Consider the following 24627-nt stretch of genomic DNA (forward strand, 5'->3'; position numbering starts at 1 on the left):
CCAGAGACTGATTCCTCCTGATTACATTTCCAATGTATATGAGACAAAGTCTCACCATCCTTGCTTCAAAGGAGCATTCTGGCTGTACATCTTCCAAGACAATTTGTTCCTTCTTTTGGCAGCCTGTGGTATACTCAATATTCTTCCCCAACACTACAATTCAAAGACATCCATTCTTCCTCAGTTTCCCTTGTTCATTGTCCAGCTTTCACATGCACATGAGGCAACTGAAAACACCGTGGCTTGGGTCAGACACACCTTAGACCTCAAGATGACATCTTTGCTTTTTAGTACTTTAAAGAGATCTCTTGCAGCAGATCTGTCCAATGCAATGTGTCTTTTGATTTCTTGACTGCTGTTTCCACGGATGTTGATTCCACAAGTTGGATCCAAGTAAAATGAAATAGTTGTTAATCTCAATCTTTTCTCCATTTATCATGATGTTGCTTATTGGTCCAGATGTTAGGATTTTTGTTTTCTTTATGTTGAGGTGTAATCCATACTGAAGGCTGTGGTCTTTGATCTTCATCAGTAAGTGCTTCAGGACCTCTTCACTTTCAGCAAGGAAGGTTGTGTCATCTGCATAACGCAGGTCGTTAATGAGTCTTCCTCCAATCCTGATGCTCCATTCTTCTTCATAGAGTCCAGCTTCTCCAATTATTTGCTCAACATACAGATTAAATGGGTATGGTGAAAGGATACAACCCTGACGCAACCCTTTCCTGACTTTAAACCGTGCAGTATCCTTGTTCTGTTTGAACGACTGCTGCTTGATCTATGTAGAGATTCCTCATGAGCACAAGTGTTCCAGAATTCCCATTCTCCGCACTTTTATCCAGGATTTGTTATGATCCACATGGTAGAATGCCTTTGCATAGTCAATAAAACGCACTTAAGCATCTTTCTGGTATTCTCTGCTTTCAACCAGGATCCACCTGACATCAGCAATGATATCCCCGGTTCCACGTCCTCTTCTAAATCTGGCTTGATTTTCTGGCAGTTTCCTGTCAATATACCGCTGCATTTGCTTTTGAATGATCTTCAGAAAAATTTTGCTTGCATGTGACATTAATGATATTGTTTAATAATTTCTGCATTCGGTTGGATCACCTTTCTTGGGAATAGGCATAAATATGATCTCCTCCAGTTGGTTGGCCAGGTAGCTGTCTTTCAAACTTCCTGGCATAGATGAGTATGCACTTCCAGTGCTGCATCCAACTGGTTTTCCATTAATTCCTGAAGTCTTGTTTTTCTCCAATGCCTTCAATGCAGCTTGGACTTCTTCCTTCGGTACCATCGGTTCCTGATCATATGTTACCTCTGAAATGGCTGAACATCAATCAATTCATTTTGGTATAGTGACTCTGTGTGTTTCTTCCATCTTCTTTTGATGCTTCCTGTGTTGTTTAATATTCCCCATAAAATCCTTCAGTATTGCAACTCGAGGCTTGAATTTTTTCTTCAGTTCTTTTGGTTTCAGAAATGCTGAGCATGTTATTCCCTTTTGGTTTTCTATCTCCAGGTCTTTGCACATCTCATCATAATACTCTGTCTTCTGGAGCTGCCCTTTGAAATCTTCTGTTTAGATTTTTTACTTTATCATTTTTTCCTTTTGCTTTAGCTGCTCAACATTCAAGAGCAAGTTTCAGAGTCTCTTCTGACATCCAGTTAGATCTTCTCTTTCTCTCCAGTCTTTTTAATGACCTCTTACTTACTTCATGTATGATGTCCTTGATGTCATTCCACAACTCATCTGGTCTTCATCTGTTAACATTCAACATGTCAAACCTATTCTTGAGATGGTCTCTAAATTCAGGTGGGATATACTCAAGGTCATTCTTTGGCTCTCATGGACCTGTTCTAATTTTCTTCAGTTTCAACTTGAACTTGCATATGAATAATTGATGGTCAGATTTGCAGTCCGCCCCTGGCTTTGTTCTAACTGGTGATATTGAGCTTTTCCACTGTCTCTTTCCACAGATGTAGTCCATTTAGTACCTGTGTATTCCATCTCGCGAGGTCCATGTGTATAGTTGCCATTTATGTTGGTGAAAAAAGGTATTTGCAATGAAGAAGTCGTTGGCCTTGCAAAATTCTATCATGCTATCTCTGGCATCATTTCTATCACCAAGCCCATATATTCCAACTACCAACTCTTCTTCTTCTTTTCCAGCTTTTGCATTCCAATCACCAGTAGTTATCAGTGCATCTTGATTGCATGTTCCAGCAATTTCAGACTGCAGAAATTGGTGAAAATCTTCAATTTCTTCATCTTTGGCTTTAGTGGTTGGTGCGTAAATTTGAATAATAGTTGTATTAACTGGTCTTCCTTGTATGCATATGGATATTATCCCATCACTAACAGCGTTGTACTTCAGGATAGATCTTGAAATGTTTTTTTTGATGATGAGTGCAATGCCGTTCCTCTTCAAAGTTGTCATTTCTGGTGTAGTAGACTATATGACTGTCCAATTTAAAATGACCAATACCTGTCCATTTCAGCTCACTAATGCCTAGGATTACGTGGCGTAGTGGTTAAGTGCTACGGCTGCTAACCAAAGGGTAGGCAGTTCAAATCCGCGAAGCGCTCCTTGGAAACTCTATGGGGCAGTTTTATTCTGTCCTATAGGGTCGCTAGGAGTCAGAATCGACTCGACAACACTAGGATATCTATCTTTATGTGTTCCATTTCATTTCTGATGATTTCCAATTCTCCTAGATTCATACTTCATACATTCCATGTTCCAATTTTTAATGGATATTTGCAGCTGTTTCTTCTCATTTTGAGTCATGCCACATCAGCAAATGAACGTCCCAAAAGCTTAACTCCATTCATGTCATTAAGGTCGACTCTACTTTGAGAAGGCAGCTCATCCCCAGTCTTTTGAGTGTCTTCCAACCTGAGGAGCTCATCTTCTGGCACTATATCAGACAATGTTCTGCTGCTATTCATAAGGACTTTACTGTCTAATTCTCTTCAGAAATAGACCGCTGGGTCCTTCTTCCTAGTCTGTCTTAGTCCGGAAGTTCAGCTGAAACCTGTCTTCCATGGGTGACCCTGCTGGTATTTGAATACCTGTGGCATAGCTTCCAGCATTACAGCAACACACAGGCCCCAATAGTACAACAAATTGACAGATATGACAACAAATTGACAGATGTATGTGTACTATTAGTAAAATACCTTGTTTTTGCTGGACATGTGTGGAAGCAAGAAACATGGCTTTTTCATGTTTTACTGAAAGCTTATTTTGCATGAACAAGTAAACACACGAGAGTTACAGTTTGGTTTAGTGAGCTTCAATCTTAAAGTTACCCACACCAATAATGTGTTAGTGTACTAAGATAAAGAAAGTAGCTATAAGGAAAATTCCGCTTACTTAAATATCAGAAATCAGGATGAAAAGACACTAAACCTAACCTCTCACCACAAACAGCCTTCTAAACAGACCATGAATTGGACACAGAGTCATTACTTGGCTGTTAATCTGGCTACCTCCCACTGTCTCTTCTTGTCACCAGCTAAACTCCAGCAGCTCCGAAGACCAGGCTGCACGAACGCTACAAAATCTCAAGCTCTGACCATGGAGAAGCCTCCCACCTTTCACCTTCATCATCTTCTAGCGTCATTTCTTACCCTTCATTCCTCCCATTGGCTGTCAGAACCCAGAGACCTCAGGGTTGGAAGCAATGAACAGATGCAAGATTTGATCACACAATCTGAAATCTGCCTTTCTTTGTCTCTATATGTTCTGGATAAAAATTTAAACCAATGGCTTGAGGTGAGATTAACATTTTTCTCTCTGCCAAGTCTTTTTTTTTTTTTTTTTACTTTGCTGATTCACTTAACTTCAGTGCTAAATACCCTCTTATGATTCCTCTCTTTCAGTTCCATCACACCGGTCTCTTTATTTTACCCTTAAATGTTGGTATTCCCCAAGATGCAGATCCCATACTTTTTATTATGCTTCAGCCACCCCTGAGGATGCCTTACCTACCTCTTGGTTCTAATTATCACCTCCATATTTGTTCAAAATTTCTAATTTGATCACCAATGTCTCAGAAAGGCAGCCCTTATTCACAAATATCTACTGAAGACTTCTACCTGGAAGTCTTGTGAGCTCCTCAAATCTAATACCAAAATCACCAAACATCAGCTTACCATTAACTATTTTTCACACCAGGAGGTCTAGTGATACACTTCAGAGTTATCTTGGTCTTTGCCATTGTCCTGACTCCCTCACAGGTCCCTCAGGTTCCCAGGACCTCTAACTTCTATACAATCAGTGCTGTTTTCTCCATCCCTCTGCATTCACAGGCATCATCCTTCCTCCAAAAACTCAGGCAACTGGCTTACTTGTTGGCCTCTAAATCTAGAGTGCCCTTCCTGTCTTCATGCTTTCTCCTCAACCTGAAATGCTATTTCCTACTCGTCTTTACAGGACACATCTACATGTTCTTCAAGTCCCAGCTCAACTATGACTTAAATTTTTCTCCATCTTAAACACCCCATCATTGCTCTCCTAGAATTTGTACATGTCTCTACTCCCCGTCCTACTCTTTATGGTTATCTGTTTATGAGTCTGCCTTTCACACTATACCATTAGAAGTTCTAAGGCTAGCAACCAAGTCTTACTCATCTTGGTACCCCAACCTTATCCCGAAAAGACAATTAAGAAATATCATTTTAGCTATATTATGGCTAGATGTGACATAATAGATTAAATACTATTTTCAAAGTGAAATGTTCCTTTTTATCACAGGAATGGAAAACAACTATTTTACATTGTGTATTAACCTTCTGTTCATCTCGTCTAAAAAATATACAATTTAAAATTAAGCCAAAAGAGTAATATCTATTTTTCAAATGGAAAAAAATATATAAACAATTATTTTATTTATTTGTCTTACTTTTTCTTATAGAGGTATAGTTCACATGCCAAAATATTCACTATTTTAAAGTATAAAAATCAGTGGGATTTTTTTGTATATGCACAACCAGTATGTGCAACTATCAGTGCTACCTAATTCCAGAACACTTTCATTGTGCCACAAAGACACACCACATCCATTAGCATTCATTCATCATTATTCCCTTCCCCCAGTTCTTAGAAACCACTATTCTACTTTCTGTCTATAGAGATTTATCTATTTTGGATATTTAATACCCATGAAATCATGCAACAGGTGATCTTTCACGTCTGGCTTCTTTCATTTAGCGTAATGTTTTCAAATGGACTACATCTGCAGAAGGAGACACTGGAAAAGCTCAATATCACCAGTCAGAACAAAGCCAGGGGCCAACTGTAAATCTGACCATCAATTACTCATATGCAAGTTCAAGTTGAAACTGAAGAGAATTAGAAAAAGTCCATGAGAGCCAAAGTATAACACTACTACATTTTTATGGCTGAATAGTATTCCATTGTATGGCTAAATCATGCTTTGTTTATCCATTCTTTAGTTGAGGGACATCACTTCTTTTACTTTCTGGCTATTATGAGTAACACTGCTATGAACACCCATGTACAGGCTTTTGTCCAGATATGTTTTCAATTCTCTTGGTTATATACATACCTAGGATTGGAATTGGCTCATATAGTAACTCTGATGGCACAGTGATTAAGTGGTATGGCTTCTAACCAAACAGCCGGCACCTCAAATCCAAGGCTCTACCTTGGAAACTCTGTGGGGCAGTTCTACTCTGTCCTATAGGGTCGCTATGGGTTGGAATCGACTCGATGGCCCTGGCTTTGATTTTTTGGTTTGGTTTATGGTAACTCTATACTTAACTTTTTTAGGAACTACCAAACTGTTTTCCAAAGCAGTTGCACCATTTTAAATTCCCATCAGAAAGCAACAAGGGTTCAGTTTTCTCCACATCCTCACTAACACTTGTTACTGTCTCTTTTTAATTACAGCCATGTAAGTGAGTGCGAAATGGTATTCTATTGTGATCTTCATTTGCATTTGGTGGCACAGCGCTTATGAGTTTGGGTCAGCAGTTCAAATCTACCAGCCGCTCTTAGGAAGCTCTACGGGGCAGTTCTACTCTGTCCTACAGGGTCACTATGAGTCTGAAATGACTCGACAGCAACAGGTTTGGGGTTTTTTTATTTTAATGACTAATAATGTTGGACATTTTTTCAGGTGTTTATTGGCCATTTGTATATCTTTTTCAAAGAAATAATCTAATCAAGTCCTTTGTCGATGTTTTGATTAGATTGTCTTTTATAATTGCACTCTAATAGTTCTTTATATATTCTGGATACTAAACCTTTACAAGATACATGATTTGTAAACTATTCTCCCATTGTGTGTTGTCTTTTCACCTTCTTGATGGAATTCTTTGATGCACAAAAGTTTTTAATTTTAATGAAGTCCAATTTATCTTCATTTTTCTCTTTGTTGCTTATACTTTTTTGTGTCATATATAAGAAAGCTCTGCCTGATCCAAGATCATAAATACTGGCACCTATGTTTTCTTCTGAGAATTTTATGGTTTTCACTCTTATATTTAGATCTATGATCCATTTTGAGTTAATTTTTATATATGAGGTGAGGTATGGGTCCAACTTTCTTTTTTGCACGTATATATCCAGTTCTCCCAGCATCATTTCTTGAGAAGACTATTCTTTCCTCCACTGAATTATCTTGGAACCCTTGTCGAAAAACCAATTGACCATAAATGTATAAGTTTACTTCTAGATGCTCAATTCTCTTCCATGGATATACATTCTACCCTATGACAGTACCACACAGTCTTCATTACCGTAGCTTTGCTACAAGTTTTAAACCAGGAAATGTGAGTTTTCCAACTTTGTTCTTTTTTTCAAAATTGTTTTGGATATTCTTGCTTTCTGTATAAATTTTAGGTTCGATTTGTGAATTTCTGGCAAAAAAAATGTAACTGGGATTTTGATAAGGATAGCGTTGAATCTGTAGATCAATTTGGGAATTATTTACATCTTAACAATATTAAATCTTCCAAATCATGAATGTAGATGTTCTTCCATTACATCTTCTTTAATTTATTTCAACATTTTTTTTTTTTTTTTAGTTTTCATGTACAAGTCTTTGGTATTTTTATACTACTAAATACTTGCACTTTCTTGAATGAAAGGCAAAAGAGCATCATTATAGGTTGTTTTATAATTATAATGACACATAAAAACAAGACCTTTTAGCATTCTGTTTGATGAAAAGTTTTACCCTGCCACATGCTGATAATTCTGGTATGAAACATTTTATGTAAATGCTCAAATAGAAGTATTTGTTTTTATATATTAACTTGTCTTAGTTAAGGGCAATTTTGCAACTGTAAGAGAAGATGAACAGCAATAAAATATAATACACCTGGATTAACAAGTCAGATATTCGTGACATCAACAGCAAACAAAATTGCCTTTCCAAAGGCAGCCAGGCATCAAGAAAATTTCATCAGATAAATTGATCTGTCTCAAATTATTCAAGCAAGCTAGAACAGAAACAGCTATATGCTACTCATTGATAGCTGAATTCAAACTTATTATATTAATATTATTCCAATTCATACTTACTTGCCTAATTCTTTAAGAAAAGAGAATTATTACAAAGTTAGCCACATTTTCTTCTGAACTGGATTCAGTAATGCGACATTAACAAACACCTCTTGCAGATGTATAAACCATGACTTGTTATGTGCTTCTAATTTCACGTGCCAACTCAATTTATATTCTACAAAGGACAATCTTTGTTTTTCAACAGTAAAATCATATTATATCTTTACATTATCTTAATGGGCATCACAGGATTTCAAGCTGATGGATCCATTAATGACAAATCAATACTGATATGTATGCAAATAGCCTAGACCAGATGAATAATTACAATTCAAGGTAATTTGCGCATTTACTCAATTTGCAAGATCAGTAAAAGGTTTTCATTCAAAACAACCATTTTTCATCATGACAGAAGATCCCCAAAACAAGAACAAAGTTAAGATTCTCCTCAAGTCTGATAAGCTAGTCTACTGCCAAAGAAATTAAATGCTGGCCAATCAAAACCAGAGACTTTCAGAGCTTCTCAGTGGTGCTAAACTCGCTGTTGTGTTAATATTAATACTTATACATTTCTGGAAAAAAAACACTAAATGCAGGATGGCAATGGTGTGCACAGTAATATCTTCACTATTGAAATGGTGACAAAATAATACTTAAAGTATTAGTCAAAGAATAAAGTTATTTTACTACAAAGTTTAATATCATAAGCATTATCACAGTCAAACATGTTACCATCATCATCAGACAATGGTCAAGCGTCCCACTGCTCACTCAACTTGTCCCAAGGACCTCGAAAAGACATAGCGTGTGTCCTTGAAGAGTAGTATACAAAAAAACATCATTCAGAAAGGCCCAGCAAAGTGCCAAGTAAACGTCTGGAAATGAGTATATGAAATCCATTCATTTACTATGTTTATTTCAAAGAAAAAGGTTCACGAAATACTGGCACCTGGACAAATACAATACTGTGTCTGGGTTTTATAGAAAAGAAAAATACTGATATTAATTTTAAAAACAAAAATGCTATCTTTGAACCACAGAATAGTCAGTATATTTCAGAGATGAAGAGAAAGGCTTAGTCTTACTAAGTGTGAGTAACAACTGGGTCATCAAATTTAGAAGAGATAAAAGAACAAATACAAGTATTTTATCATTTTCACGTAAATACTACTTGCAAGTAGACTTAAAAATATCTGCATTTAAAAAATGAATTGTCACCTGGCCCCCAGACACCCTTTTAGCTTGGTAATGAAGTCCCTCCTGAGGTTTACCCTTCATCTAAAGATTAGACAGGCCCACAAACCATAACAAGACTAAAAGGGCACACCAGCCCAGGGGCAAGGACTAGAAGGCAGGAGGGGACAGGAAAGCTGGCAATAGGGAACCCAAGTTTGAGAAGGGAGAGTGTTGACATATCATGGGGTTGTTAACCAATGTCATAAAATAATATGTGTACTAACTGTTTAATAAGAAGAAGCCACTTTGTTCTGTAAACCTTCATCTAAAATACGATTTAAAAAAAATGAATTGTCACCTACTGTATAAAGAGATCATACAAACTATTAAGACAAACACAAGACAAAGAACAAATTCTTCAAACTGATATATTTTAATAGGATGGCTAAGTCCAAGAACAGACAGAAAAATCAAAAGGAGGAATTTCTACACTGGCAATAACTTATTAAACCAAAACCAAACCCACTGCTGTGGAGTCAATTCCGACTCACAGCGACCCTATAGGACAGAATAGATCTGCCCCACAGGGTTTCCAAGGAGCACCTGGTGAATGTGAACTGCCAACCTTTTGGTTTGCAGCCATAGCTCTTAACTACTACACCACCAGGGTTTCCAATAACTGATTAGAAAATATAAAAGAAAGAAGCCCTTCCCCAGAAGCAACAGAAATTATAAACTAGCTCATAATAAACTTAACACAAATGAGAAAGACCTTCTTTTGGGAAAAAAAAATTAGATAATTGAAGGACAAACATAAAAAAAAGATCTGAGCAAATGAAGAGACATGCCAAGAAGATGAAGATAAATTAGAAAGTTGTCACTTCTTCGCGAAATTATCTTAAATACAATCAGCGTTAAGACCCCAAGAGTGCTCTTTATAAAATTTGATAATGTGATTATCGTATCTGTCTGGAAGAAAAGGGTACAAAATAGATAAGGAGCTTTAGAAAAAGAAAAGCTATCACCCACTGGATATCACAATATGTTATAAAGCCATATTAGAACAGTTTAAAACAAATTTAGGAACAAAAAAAAATCTTCAGCAATATAATTAAGTCCTAGAAATTAAAAAAAAAAAAAAAGACAACCCACTAGGAAAAAAATGGGCAAAGATGTGAATAGGAGCATCACATGAGAGGCAATACTGTCCATTGCCATAGAGTCAATTCCAACTCATAGAGACCCTATGGGACAGAGTAGAACCGCTCCATAGGGTTGCCAAGGAATGGGTGGTCGATTTGAACTGCTGACCTTTTGGTTAGCAGCCGAGCTCTTAACCACTATACCACAGAAAAACAAATGAAAAGGTGATCAACCTCTTTAGAAATCAGGGAAACATATATATACATATAACAAAGAGATACCTTTTTTTACCAATTCACTAGTAAACTTTTACAAGTTTAAAATGATCATGAATTACCAAACGGGTATGCAAATATGCATTTCGTATTTGTTGGTGGAATATAAATTGGAACTACTGGTTTGAAGAGCAATTTGGCATTAACTATGAAAATATAAAATGCATATACCTCACGGCCCAACAATTAACAAATTATCAGTCCACCCTTAGGGAAAAAATACACCAGTAGGGGTGAACAAGAAACCAGTGTAAGAATATTCACTACGACATTGCTTGAGATAGTAAAATAGTGGAAACAATCTAAACGTCTATGAAAGCATAGAGGTTAAATACTCCATCATAGGACTACACTACAAAATAATAGGCGGCAGCTCAAAAAAAAAAAAAAAAATGGGGTATATCTTCATGTACCAGCATGGAGAGATCTCTAAGCTCCACGTTCAGTGAAAATGAGGTGTAAAACAACATGCTGTCATTTATGTAAATATAGAAGAGATTATACTGCTACACAGGCATCACCACCAGCTGCCATTAAATTGATCCGATTCATGTCGACGCCTTGTGTCTCAGAACAGAACTGCTGTTCATAGGTTTGAAAGTAGGTCACCATGCCCTTCTTCCCAGGCCCCTCTGAGTGGATTCATACCACCAACTTCTCAATTAGTACTTGAGCACTTACCTATCTGTGCCACCCAGGATCACCTCCTAATGTAGACACTGACCACCTGTGTCTTTGAGGCACTCTCCTGGGGTCCCCAAAGTCAATCTCCTGTCCATGACACAACCATATTTGAAGGCCAACCAAGCCAAATGTTTTCTCTCTGCAGACAGCCAAAACAGGCGACTTAAATTCGAATGTAATATTTTACAGAAATTAATGTGGAGGAAGAACTGTTTTTCCAGGAAATGTTTAGATATTTGTAGTTTTAAAAAAATAAGATACAAACGTATACATACATATTCTCAGCTGTGCTTAAAAATGACCTTTTCATGATAAACTAGGATATAGTAAAGCAACCAAACCAGTTGCCATGGAGTCGATTCCGACTCACAGCAACCCTATAGGTCAGAGTAGAACTGCCCCATAGAGTTTCCAAGGAACACCTCGTAGATTCAAACTGCCAATCTTTCGGTTAGCAGCCATAGCTCTTAACCAAGATGCCACCAGGGTTTCCAAATGAAGATACCTACCAAAAAAAAAAAAAACACTCTAGAAATTTGTCAGATTTCACTAGATAGTTGGATTACAGGTTTTTTATTTTCTGGCTCTTTTTCTTGTTATTTTCTGCATGTTCTACAATGGGCTTGTATTACTGTAAGCATAAAAGACAAAACATGTTCTTTTTGAAACAATGTGTTTTCTGTTATTGAATTCCTGAGATACCTCTATACAGATAATGCCCAACTATTTCTCTACTTCTGGCCTCTCCCCTTCACTCCAGGCCCACTTTTTAGCTGCCTCCTGAGCAGTTATCAGCTTCCCAGCTTCAGTTCGCCTGGATGTGACTTCACCTCTCCCACTGCTGTGCTCATTGATCCCATCTCCCTGCTGCCTCAGCCCTGTCCCAGTTCCCAGACCAAGGCAGGACTGAATTACAAAGTACTCATACAAGGTCAACCCCTCCTCCACACTGTCACTCCCAACCACTGCTGCAGTGACGTTTCTAATCCTGTTTCTAATCCCATGTCTGTCTGCCTGGACAGTTGACTCACGTGGCTATGGAGTAGCATCACAATGTACTTGCTTACTTTATCATATTCTTTCTGATATTAACCTGTTGGTACTTATCTCACAGCCCCTACTAGACTGCCAACTCATGAAGTCAGGTAGTATAACTTCTCACATCTGGATTCTGGGCTACACACTTCAAAACACTAGTTTTCATAACTTGTAAGAACGCATTCGATGAATGGCTGTTACTTTTGTTTATCCAGTAATTTGTCAGATTTGTTCAAAGGCTGAACAAGTTCAGAGACAATTCAATCAACAAGCACTTATGCAGGAACTACTGTGTGCCCAGCATCGCACCGGGGGAATAACAGAAAAAACAGAAGGGATGCTTCTCATCCTTGACAAAGAGTCTAGAGAGGCTGAAAACACCTTAAAAAAAAAAAATGGAGAATAATTACTGCTTTGGCTTCTGTCTTGGCAAGCGAAGCATGAAAATCTCCTTGCCTGAGGTACTGATTTAACAGATGGGCAAACTGCAATCGAGTTTGCCTGCCTGGACTCCGGACTACTGCCAGCACTGACTTCCTCCTGTCCCAACTCCATGGGCCCCCGTATGCCTGGCTCTGCCTGTCAATATCTGTATGTTTGCCCAATTTCAGTTGTTCCCTTGGATCCAGACCCTGTTCCCCTCAAGTTCGTGCTGTGGGCTAGAACTTAAATTCCCTCCTTTCTCTCATCCTAGGGTATCCTTTGTCACCATTTTGTACAAATTTCCACGATAACAGCCTGGGACTGCAATTCCAGCTTTTTGTTTCAACCTCTTTCCCACAAGAGTGAGAGAATCTCCTGGAGGGCCTCTAAATCAAATCTTAACAAACACCGCTGCTTGTTTACCCAACATCCATTTCCTCCTTTCCTCTTCCTAACAGAACTGTCAATCTGGTCAGCTCTTTCCACCTCCTCCACACGGTCCTGTGCTGATTCTAGATCCAGCCCCGGCAGGTGGATCCTGATTAGTCTAAGCCTATCAAACATACCAACAATCCTGAAGATGGCACAGACCAGGCAACATTTTGTCCTCTTATACCTAAGGGCACCATGAGTCAGACTCAACTGGATGGCAACTAACAACAGCAGTAATATCAGACATAGCATTCCCACTCTCCTTGCTATTGACCAGACTGGGAGTAGCCACGTGATCAGTGTCAGCCAATGAGATGAGGGGAGTCTGTAGGAGCGCTTTTGGCAAAGGTTTCCTTACTTTCTCATAGAGACACTACTGCTTTATGATGATGTACTTCAAACTACATCAGCCATCCCACTACCAGCTGAGGAAGATGTCAACACACAGAAAGGGAGAGTCAAAAGCAGGGCAGAGACATGGAAGCTAAGCCCAGGTCTGACAATGGAAGCTGCCCATCCTCCAGGTCTCTTGTTACTTTTATGAATCTTTTTGAATATATTCCCTTTGCTCTGCTGCCAGTTTACACATAATGCTTTTAAAAGACACTGCTATGAAAACAGTATCAGTAGCTTTGTTTTCTGTTTCAGTAGAGTAACTTTATGATAGGAATTTGATGGATATTTGGGTCGTATCTGGTTTGAAGCTATTATGAAAAAAGCTGCTATTAATTTTCCTGTAAAAGTCTTTGTACACATGTTTTCATTCACCTGGGAGTGGAATTTCTGGGTCGTGTGGTAAGGGTATTTTTAACATTAAGAGCAACTGTCAACCTGTTCCCAAAGTGTGTGTACCATTTTACATTCCCACCAGCAAATTTTTGTCATCCCAGCGTTTGTGCAGCAATATGGCACTGTGGTTATAAATTTCATTAATGTGATGAATAATAGTATTAGGGGCTTTTTCATGGGCTCATTGGCAATTTCTATGTATTACTGTGTGAAGTATCTCTTCAAATATTTTGGTGATTTCTTCAGCTGGGCTATCTCTCCTCTTGCTATTGAGATGCGGGAGGTCTGTATAGTCTAGATAAAGTCCTTTACATGATATATAAAGCCAGGAACAGAGACAGAAATAGAGACACCTGCAGAGACACAGCAAATTTTGCATCTTTTGAAGAGCAGATGTTAATTTTGATAAAGTCTAATTTATCTACTTTTTTTTTAATTTTATGATTAGTGATTTTTGAGACCTGTATAAGAAATCACAAAGATTTTCTCATAAGTTTTCTTCTAGAAGTTCAATACTAAAAATCACAGGTGAATCTCAAAAACATTATGATCAATGAAAACAGGAAGACTAAAATGAATACATACTTTATGATTCAAACTATTTCTAGAACAGGGAAAACTCACCTACAGTGCCAGAACACAGATCAGGTACAAGGGACGATTTTAGGGTAATAGAAATATTCTGTATCTTGTTTGCAGTGGTAGTCACACAGGTATATTTGTCAAAACACAACAAACTATATACTTAAAATTACTGCATTTTATTTCAGATAAAATATAGCTCAAGGAATTTGCTTTAACATTTGTTAAAATGGGAATTTGGGGCTGGATTGGTAGGATGACTGGGTACCACACAACTCTATGAGATAGCATTTAGGGGATAAGCAAGGCCTTGCTTTGAACAAGGCAGAAATAGTAATTTAAGTATATATAGCTTCTTAAATAAATACTAATTCATTCTAAATGCATAAATACTCCATAGATGTTGAATAAAGACACTGGCAGTATTCAAACAAGCCAACCACACACTGGTCTGGTCACTAAATGAAGGTGACAGCTAACTTGTATCTCCAGTCCAGGTAAGACTAAAAAAGAGGTGGCAGGAGGAAGGATGGAGAGGTAAAGAAGGGCAACGTTCCTTAGTTCTCCTTTGTCCCACAGACTCTTTAAAGCAGGGACTGTTGAAGTCAAAGGTTTTTCTCATATAGTAGCAGCCTGTTCCCAAAAAGGAAAACAAAGGGGAAAGTGAGAAATAAATCATCATATTTTGAAATTTTAGGCGAAACTCTCAATTACAGAATTTGTTAGCTGGAAGACAATCTACATATCATCTAGCCCAAGTCACTTGTAATGCAAATAAAGGAAACAAGGGTTGGAGAGTCTGAGACTTTTTTAGTCATATAACCAGTTAGTTAACTGGTTGAAAAACTAGAGGAAGAACCCAGGCGTCCTGACTCCTGGATCAGTGCTCTTATAAAATTATAATCTTGAGACCAATGCTCTACGCAGAACAAGTATTCAAAAAAGACCTGCCGAATGAATGAATGTTAGGCAACATGATAAAAAATAAATAAATAAATAAATAAATAATGAACAGAGGAGTGAATTCAGATATAAAATTATTTTCTTCCAATAAAATGAGCTCTGTACATACTTATGCCAGTTTTACACATTAGAACAAAAGCATATTTTGTGAAATTCCTACGGCAGTTAACAATGCCTGCAGAAAGAGAATGAAGAAAAGTAGTAAATTCTCAAGAATGGTGGGATACTCTTTCCTAGAAATAGTTGAGGACAATTACGTATCTTTCTGAGATGGTTACAGTACATTTCTACCTCCTCACGGAAAGATGGATTAATGATATTTAACAAGTGCTTCAGGCCCTATGAATTTAAGATAAACTTGGAGGACTGAATTTTCACCAAACTCCAGTCTACTCACAATTAAAATTTAGATGGTAACACCAGATTCTTTGGTAGTTTGTGGAGTCATTGTGATTTCTGGTTTGGATGTGGGAGAAAAAAAAATTATATATATATATATATAAATTTGACAAGATCTTGGATTTACTGCAGCTATATAACAAGCAACATAAACCCAATTCGCACAATATGAACATCTCAGAAGTCTCCTACTAATTTTCTACTTTTTTGTTGGGGCCCTTAGGATCTTATAATACTAAATTCTGTATTTTACCCTATGACCCTGTGCCATGCCCACTTATTTAACGGAGGAACAGTGAAGCAAGTCAGAACACTGTTTGATTTCGTCTCTCTATCTCAATCAGGCAGGTCCCATAAACCTGGTATTACTCTGCTCCCCAAAAAAGCCAAGTAAACAAAAGAACAAGATGCTGAAAAAATAACAAAACACTGAAAAATCAACATCTGACTTTATATATAGATTTTTTTCTCATGATCTAGTATTGCTAGATAAAAGCTGTTAATTCCAACTTACATATAAAATGTGTTTTAAAACTAAAACATGGATTGTATCAGCATTAGGTAAAAATATAGAAAACCCCTAATTGAACAGGCAATTATAAAACAAAACTAATTCTTTCTGTCTCACGCTTACTCCGCCTCTCTGTTTAAACCAAAAAAAACCAAAACCATTGCCCTCTAGTCAATTCTGACTCATGGTCACACCTTAACGTTTGGGCAACACAACTGCTTATTTCACTCCTGCTAATGAATGTTGTCCCAACGCCTGAAAAATAATGCTCACATAGTTGTGTACATAGATAAAGCCTTTAAATATAAACCAATGAAAACCCTTTCAATAGTAAAAACCAAACTTGTTGTCCTCGAGTCGATTCTGACTCACAGCAACCTTATAGAACAGAAGAGAACTGCCCCATAGGGCTTCCAAAGAGCGGCTGGTGGATTTGAACTGCCAATCTTTTGGTTAGCAGCCAAGCTCTTAACCACCGCCCTATACTGGTAAATGCCATATAAAACTAGGCTCTATAAAGTCGAATTATCACTTTATTTTTCATAATGTGCTACAATGACAATTTCGAAGAGATCTAGTTGGGTTAGAATTCAGCTCCAAGGAAATATTCACTTATAAGGAAAATAATGTTTAAAAGTAAAGTTTGACAAAAGTCACTAGCACTTTTATATGAAGCCGACTACAAATGATACATCTAAAAATGTTTTATTTAGATCTGCTGAATCTTGAAAACATCAGAATACTGAGAAAAAGTCTCAGAATAGAAAATAAAAATATGGCAGTCCATGATCTGCTAAACTGCTAGCTTTTAGAAACATATTCATGCTTACAACTGGGATATCGTAGGATAATATTCACATGACCAATTCTGTGTATTGTTAGCACTATAAAAATTACATATAAAAATAACATTTTTACGATTTGAGAAAAAGTCATAAAATTGAGTCTTGCTATCAAAAATGGACTAAACATGAGCACTATAAATACCATGTTTCTAACTTGCAGGTAAAATTTTCTGGAAATATATTTTTAATAAAATAATTGAAATCATATTACATATGCTGCTGTATAAATTGTTGCATATTACTTATGCTATTGGATAAATGGAAACCCTGGTGGTGTACTGGTTAAGAGCTACAGCTGCTAACCAAAAGGTTGGTGGTTTGAATTCACAAGGTGCTCCTTGGAAACCCTATGGGGCCATTCTACTCTGTGCTGTAGGGTCGCTATGAGTTGGAAATGACTCAACAGCAATGGGTTTGTTTGTTTGTTTGTTTTTTATTGCATAAATATTTTATGAATAAGTATTTCAAAATATGTTATAGACCCCAACCAAAAATAAAGGTGTACAAACAGACTTTGCCCACGAGCACTTTTCACGCCCTACAGAACTGACATTTAACTTGCTCAGTGCCCCGTTCCAGACAATCCCCTCTGTCGTCATCAGAGCCTAGTCTTCCAGTAAAACACCTGAAAAAGCGTAACCATAATTCAAAGTCATGAATAATGTTTAAAAACCAAAAAAGAGATTGTAGTATTTAGGCAAAGTCAACAATGAAGTAAAAAATAAAGTCCCTGGAAATATAATTACCCTAACAAGTACTGGCTTCTTATCTGTCAAAATAAAATAATTCTGGTTATTATTCTCCAAGATATCATCCTTGAAAATTCATGGGTTAAGGCAAAACATGAAGAATTACGAGTCATATGTTTATTCTTTGTTGTTCAGGACAAGTTTTCCCTCAGCCTTGAAGTTTACAGAAAAGAGATAAAAAGAATACTCTGAGTCCTCACTGTGACACAGACCTTGGATTCTGTGTCTTGGGATGGGGCCTTGAGTGAGGCAAAGAACTAAAACAAGCTCCCTTGGGTTGCTGAACTTTCTGTGATAAAATGGATCCCACACTATAAGTTGCCTTATCTCAAGTGACAGTGTAATTACTCAGAGTGTGTATGTTTAACACTCTTTAATACACTCACCAAACTAAAAAACCAAACCAGTTGCTGTCAAGTATTCCGACTTGCAGCAACCCTATAGTACAGAATACAACTGCCCCATAGAGTTTCCAAAGAGCAGCTGATGGATTTGAACCACTGAACTTTTGGTTAGCAGCCAAGCTCTTAACCACTGTGTCACCAGAGCTCCGATACACTCACCAGTGTCCCATATATTCCAGTAAATAGTCTTTCTAACACATGGGGCTGACATGAGTCAGAATGGACTCAAGGGCAACTAAAAACAAGTCTTCCTGATATCTCTTCAAACATAACTTGCTTCTTCCTTCCTCTCTACTTTTGTTCCAGCTGTCATACCCACCATGTGTGAAATCCTTCCGATCGGTCTGTGTCAGCGCCAGGGATGCTCCTGAATATATCTCCAGCCACACAGTCATCTATTCACTTTTGAATTCCGCTAATACTTACTTGTTCTTCCTTTCTTTCCAGTTCATAATCAGAGACCGTCTTGAAACGTTATTAAACCTTTTTTTCCTAATTAGGACAATTAGGAGAAAATTCGTTTTTGCTCAACACATTTAACCCTCTAAACAATTCCAGGAATCAGAGCCTTCCATTATTCCCATTTTATAGGTAAAGAAACAGACTAAAACAGTACACAGGACTCCTAAGTAGTAGAGCCTGCAGGCAAATTTAAAGTTGCTCCAAAGATCTTGTTTCTTGCACTGAAATATGACCTCAAGTAAATATCTGTTCTCCTCAACTAGGCTGTAAGCTGAGGTCAAAGAGAGTGTCTTTTACTTGTTTCAAATACCTCATACCACTTAGCATGGGTTGGGCAGGTTTTAAAGGCTCTGGAAGAGGAAAGGAGGAGGCACAGAGAATGTATCCAAAGTGTTGCCTACAGGGCTCCATAAAATGTTCAGGTAGGTCTTTACCTTAACAATCCCTTGGAAAAGGTCTAGTCAACTAAAGGCAGAAGCCTTTGCATGCTGGATTCCAGAAATCATCCTCTATCTGGAAACTGGACTATTGTCAGGTGGCAGGCTGCTTTTTAAGATACCAGTATAGGGTCACTACAGGGCTGCTATGAGTCAGAATCTACTCGAAGGCAACCGGTTTGGGGTTTTTTTTTTTTTTGGTTTTTTAGTTTATCTTCCGGAGTTCATGATTTAATAATTTCATTCAAGTTTCCCTTAAAATCATGCCATAAACAAAATGTTATTTTATTTTCTAATTCCTTGATAACCCGGTATATTTTGTTTTCACTAAGTGGATAAAGGTTTACAAACAAAGGAGACAAATAAAAGTACCTTTCCTTCCACAGTAAGCACAGTGTTAAACACTGGGGCACAGACACACATCACCTGCTGAAAACTGCAACAAAGAATGAACAGGGCTGACTAAGGGTTGGCTCCTTCCCAAACGCACAACTATGGAGCCCCCAAACAAAAAGAGTAGTAGAAATGGCCGGGGGTGGGGGGGATGTATTTAAAATAAATCAGGACAAAGCTAACTGCTTATAAAAAAAACATGTAATTACTACCAAAGTCTTTCACTAGCATCATGGCATCCCAGGAAAATGAACAAAAAAAACCCAAAACTAGCTCGATTTCCAAGTTCACCAGTAAGTAACGTAACCACTCAGTTACAGAAGACAGGTTTGACTGCAATTCTGCATCGGGATGTGGGTAATACTGATAATTGAACCAAGCTTCTGCCACATGGCTTAAGAGTCAGCCAAGCCATTAAGAGAATTGCATTCCTACCATGGGGATTTGGGGGTGGGGGGGGGTGTCCATCATTCCTAATATTACACATGCCCCAAAAGTTGATTCAGAAGATTAACTGTATCATCTCTTCATAAAATCAGCACTCAATCACTTCCAGTAGCAATGCTCTTCATCTCAACTTCTATTTTACATTCCCATAAAATGCCAAGTGCATATTGCCCTAATGTCATACAGTAATTTAAATGAAAAGAATAAAATCAATATTTTGCTCCACAGTATAGGTTGCTACTAGTAGTTTCACTGAATCTGCCATTAATTTTGGTCCCTCCACACATTCCTTAAACACAAAACACATCTATTCCGTAAATATAAAGATTTGGGGCTTTTTTTTGTTTGTTTTCTTTAAAGAGAATATATACAGGACAAAACATAGGCTTCCAAATAGTCCATTTCTGACTTACACTGCTTGGTGAACTTTCTGAAATGATGAATATACTAAACATTCCGAGGCACGTCTGTCCCACCATGTAAAAACAAACTTTTAAGTGCAATGCTTGCCAAAAGGAAAATAGCCCAATTGCTATTAATACATATAAGAGAAGGTGTTAGGGTATAAGATAAAGAACGCAAAGTAAAATATAGCATTTTAGGAAAACAAGTAATGCAAAAGAAGCAGACTTGTATATTTCTAATAAGGAATGGTCTCAGAGCTACTTCAAGTTTTCCACCGGTATAAACCACAAACAATGACACAATACACTTCTCTTAATTTCCTATAAGGTGGATGAGAAGACATAAGGGTCTGTGTCGCAGGGAATGCAATCAAAATGGTATGTTTACAAGCCTGTGGAGAAAAACCTCATTTCTCCAAAAACTGTCTAGCCATGATCCTCCTTTAGAAGTTAACCCTTGAAGAACAAAAGTGTCTTGCTTCCACTCTTCAGCTCCCTACTTCCCCAAACCCATCTAGGTGTTTTGTAAGCTGACCAAAACACTCCATAAATAATGATGGTGCACACACATTAAAGTTTGGAGAGCTTCTGCCTTTGAAGTAGGCAGTGACAGTACCAAGGACACACGGGTTCAAATCCAAGCTACATATTAGGCGGGTGGTTTGAAAATGTCAGTTCAAAGAGGCCTGGGGAAAAGCACACAAGCTTCCACCGCCACCACCCTTCCCTTCCCCTCCCCTCTTTCTCTCTTGTTCTCTTTCTCTCTTCTCTTTCCCCGTGGTTTCTCAGGGAAACAATCAAAGCAGGGAAAGCTGGGTTTTAAATTAGTGAGACACACGCTGGGAATATGTAATTCCCAGGAGAAAAAAAAAGAAACTGCTGGTGAGAGGGGTGTGGGGACTGTTGGTAACACGTCTAAGTGACAGTCTTCCCCACCCCCACCCTAATACAACACAAATCCATAGATTCTTCCTCGACCCTCTTCTCCCAGTTCCGAGTACTCTATTCAACTTGACCCTTAATCCTAATAATTTAGGGACCTGGAAGGCATCCTCTGTGCAAGAGTGTCTCTAAGTATATGTGCCCAATTTTCTGGAAGCCCCTGAATCCGGACAGCTGTAGCAGGCGAGGGATGCTCCCACCGGGTAAGGGGTGAAAAAAAAGGGGGGAAAAGAGATGGAGACAAGAGGAAAGGGATGTGGAGCTGCGCTCTAGGGCGAGTGGCAGAAAGGAAGACAGGGAAGAAAGAAAGGATGGGAAGGAAGTGAGGCTGGGAGAGAGGAAGAAAGGGATGAAAGAAAGGCTGGAAGGGAGAAAGGAGGGGAGAAGAGAGAGGGATGTTGGGAAGGATGAGGGCGGGAGGGTTGGGGAGCGGGGAGGGAGGGTGGATGGAGAGGATGGGAGGGAGGCAGGGAGGAGTGAGGCAGGCAAGGATGGAGGATGCTCTGCCCGGGACTCACCTCTGTGGGTCGGTGGGAGTTTCTCGCCTCCTTCTCTTTCTCGCTCGTTTCCAGCAGCTGGAGGGCTAAACACAGAAGGGACTGGAGACGCAGTGGTGGGGAAGAGGGCAGTGGCTGCTGCATCCGCCTCTGGCCGAGGTGCGGTGCCGCCTGCTCCGCCCGCCTGCCCGGGTCTCCGCCTCACTCGGGGCTGGACGCGAAGCCGCTCCCCCGTCCCCCCGCCCGCCCCGCGTCCTGCCCAAGCGCGAGCGGCAGCGGCCCGGATCGCCGCTAGGGGAGGCGACCAGTGCGCAGGCGCGGCCGCTCGCTCGCTCGCGCGCCCTCGCGGCGCCCAAGGCTCCAGGGGGCTGGCGGCGGCAAAGCGCGGGCGCGGGCGCGCGCGCGGCCAGGGGAGCGCCTGAGCGGGCGGGGCGGGGGCGGAGCTGGGGTGGCGCCGCCGGCCCAGCTCCGCAGGTGGGGGGAGGGGACGGCGGAGAAGGGGCGACGCCGAAGGGCGCAGGTGCCGTGTCCATGACAACCGCGTTACCCAGCGGACAGGGGCCCAGAGCGCAGCCGCCCGGAGCGGCTCGGCCAGCGGGTAGGGACCTGGTTCGAGGAGCAGTCTGGAGAAGGAGAAGGGACTGGGGGCGCAGAGTAAAAGGAAGGGTGAGCCCAGGAGGCTGCAGACACGTGGCAGGAGGAGGGCAAGGCCTCAGTGCAGCGAAGGTAGTTAACTGACCTGGGAGGGATGTTTGTTGGGACAGGAGCCCAGGGAGGAGGGGGACTGGGCCTTAAAAGGACCTAGGAGAGGATGAAAGTGTTACAACAAATTGAACATTTGCTCATTTAACAAGTCTTTGTTGAATGCTGTCTCTGTAGAAGACATTACGATTCTTTGTTAATTATTTAGCCTCTAATTTTTACCAGGCACTTTACCTAGGAACTTTGAAATATCCAAAAATGTTTAAGACCTGGCTTTGGTCCTCGTGCATCTTATACTCTAGTTGGGGAACTTACATAGCCAGGACAGGGAATACACGCCCTGTCCATCCCCAGGAACTGAGGTTTGATGATGGTGCAGTGTCACTGTTACAGAACTGCTAGGACGGAAAAAGGTACAGAGCTACATACAATGTGAAACACAGCCACAGTTATCTTTGTTCTGCCACAGTGCCAAAAGAGACAAAATACAATAAAACCTATGGCAGTTTGGTATGACTGGAATGATGCTGGTTTCACAATATGCTACCTGTTTGGTCTTTTGCTCTCTCACCAGCATCAATATGTTTGCTCATGTCGACACTTCCACGGCTTTCTATCATTTGTTGCACGATTTTTTTTGTAGTTGTTTTGTTTTACTCTTTTTCATTGGTTACTTCAGCTATGTTACCAGTCTCCTTCTCTTTCACAAGTTGGCCTCTCCCGTTGACTGAAAAATGTCAAGCCTTGGTGTCTTTCTTTCATTCCAGGGAATGACTTAATGTAATAACCTCTGTAGATTACTCAGTCTTTATCTCCCAACATCTCCTTGCCTTTCGTTTATCTTGCTCCCATCACTTTACCAATTTAACAATTCATGGGAGAGAGTAGGCAGGAGTCACCTAGAGAAGATTAAGAAAAACCTCCTTAGTAGGCAACGATGGTTCAGGACCATGGACAGTAACAGCCCTTGCTCCTCCCACCGAACGTTTTCTTTAGGCGCTGCCTGTAGAAGCCAGAGACGCAGGAGATTAAGAAGGCATCAAATGTGCCCGCTTCAAGAAGTGAATGTTGAGCGCCAAATGATTTGTGCCAAAAGATATAAGCACCGTGAAAAAAGAAAATACTATACCGTGGACTGGACTGGAGTAGGTAGGGATAAAGTAGGTCTTCAGCTAGACTTTAGAGAAAAGAAGGGTAAGACTTAGAGAAGCATAGTAGAGCTCAAAAGGGGTGAGAGAGGGGTAGTTTAGCCAGCGAAGAGCTTCAGTGAAAACCTCTGCTATACCTTACTGGAGGCAAACACCTCTGATTTTGAAAGGTCCAAGAACGCGGAAAGGGTGAAGTAGTGTCAGTTAAGTCAGGTGGAACACTCACTCAAGGACTGACATTTTTGTTCTTACTACTGTCAGTTTTCCTTCTCTAGTCTAGTCCGGCTGGAGGGAATAAACTAAACAATACGGACCCAAGTGTTATCGACAATTTACCTCTTAAAAGTTCGAAAGGGTCGTTTACAGCTGTGTGCATTGTTTTAAATCAGGCTTAAATTTATAATTTAAAATTAACTAATTTTTGTGTTTTCATTGGCAGCAGACTGACAAAAATAAAGCCTAAGCTAGGAAATATATTGTGTTGTCAAAATTAGATTCCCTTCTTTCTTTTTTTGAGGTTAATTTCAAGTATGTTGTATATTATTGAGACATTTTAAAAGGCATTTGTAATATATGTGCAAGCTTTTGTCCATGCAATTGCTTTAAATTAGAGTTAAGAGAAAAATAACAGCATAAAAACAATCCTTTATTTCTCAGACCCTTGGCCTCCCTCACTCCTTCAAAATTCACCACAGTGTCGTCTGTCAATCAGATGGTGATAAGAAATTGCTCAGGCAATGCATTTAAGTTGCCAGGAGGCAAATCGCAGCAAGGGTTTTTATTCCCTGTCTCCGGGGAATTTACTAACTCTTTTTTATGTTTTGAATAAAAAGGGACCTCTACCCCTGCCAGTGCTATGAAGACATGCAAATTTATTATTATTTTAGCCATATGTATTTCTGATAACACCCTAAACATTCTTGTATAAATAATGGCTATCAGTGGATACTGAAAAGCTATCATTTGTCCCCATTCTAAACCAAAGGAATAATTTTTTATCTTTATTTCTTTTGTTTCGAGATTGCTTGTGAGTCTGACTGTTTTGAATTTTCTTGATTTAAGTGGTGTCCTTCATTTCAATGACATAAACATACATAACCCTTGGAAAAACAAGCAATTTTCTCCTTCCCACACTCATGTTAGAGATTTATACCAGTATACATAATGCACAAAAAAGGAGTATTGCTAGAGGAACAGTATTGTGTTTTAATGGAAGAATACTGTATGTAATTGTAATACAT

The 24627-nt window shown here is 39.2% G+C and overlaps 1 protein-coding gene across 1 annotated transcript in view; it reads right to left on the bottom strand.

The window, feature by feature from the left end:
- The window catches only part of CTNNA2 (catenin alpha 2), a 1322153-nt gene extending 1300457 nt beyond the window's left edge, over nt 1-21696 (bottom strand). The window contains exon 1 of the mRNA XM_049856958.1: nt 21558-21696. The gene's annotated coding sequence lies outside the window, so the exon portion shown is untranslated. The remainder of the gene's footprint in view (nt 1-21557) is intronic.
- Between the last annotated feature and the right edge of the window lie 2931 nt (nt 21697-24627).

Source organism: Elephas maximus, chromosome 17 (assembly GCF_024166365.1).
Source record: "Elephas maximus indicus isolate mEleMax1 chromosome 17, mEleMax1 primary haplotype, whole genome shotgun sequence".
NCBI classification, from domain to species: Eukaryota; Metazoa; Chordata; class Mammalia; order Proboscidea; family Elephantidae; genus Elephas; species Elephas maximus.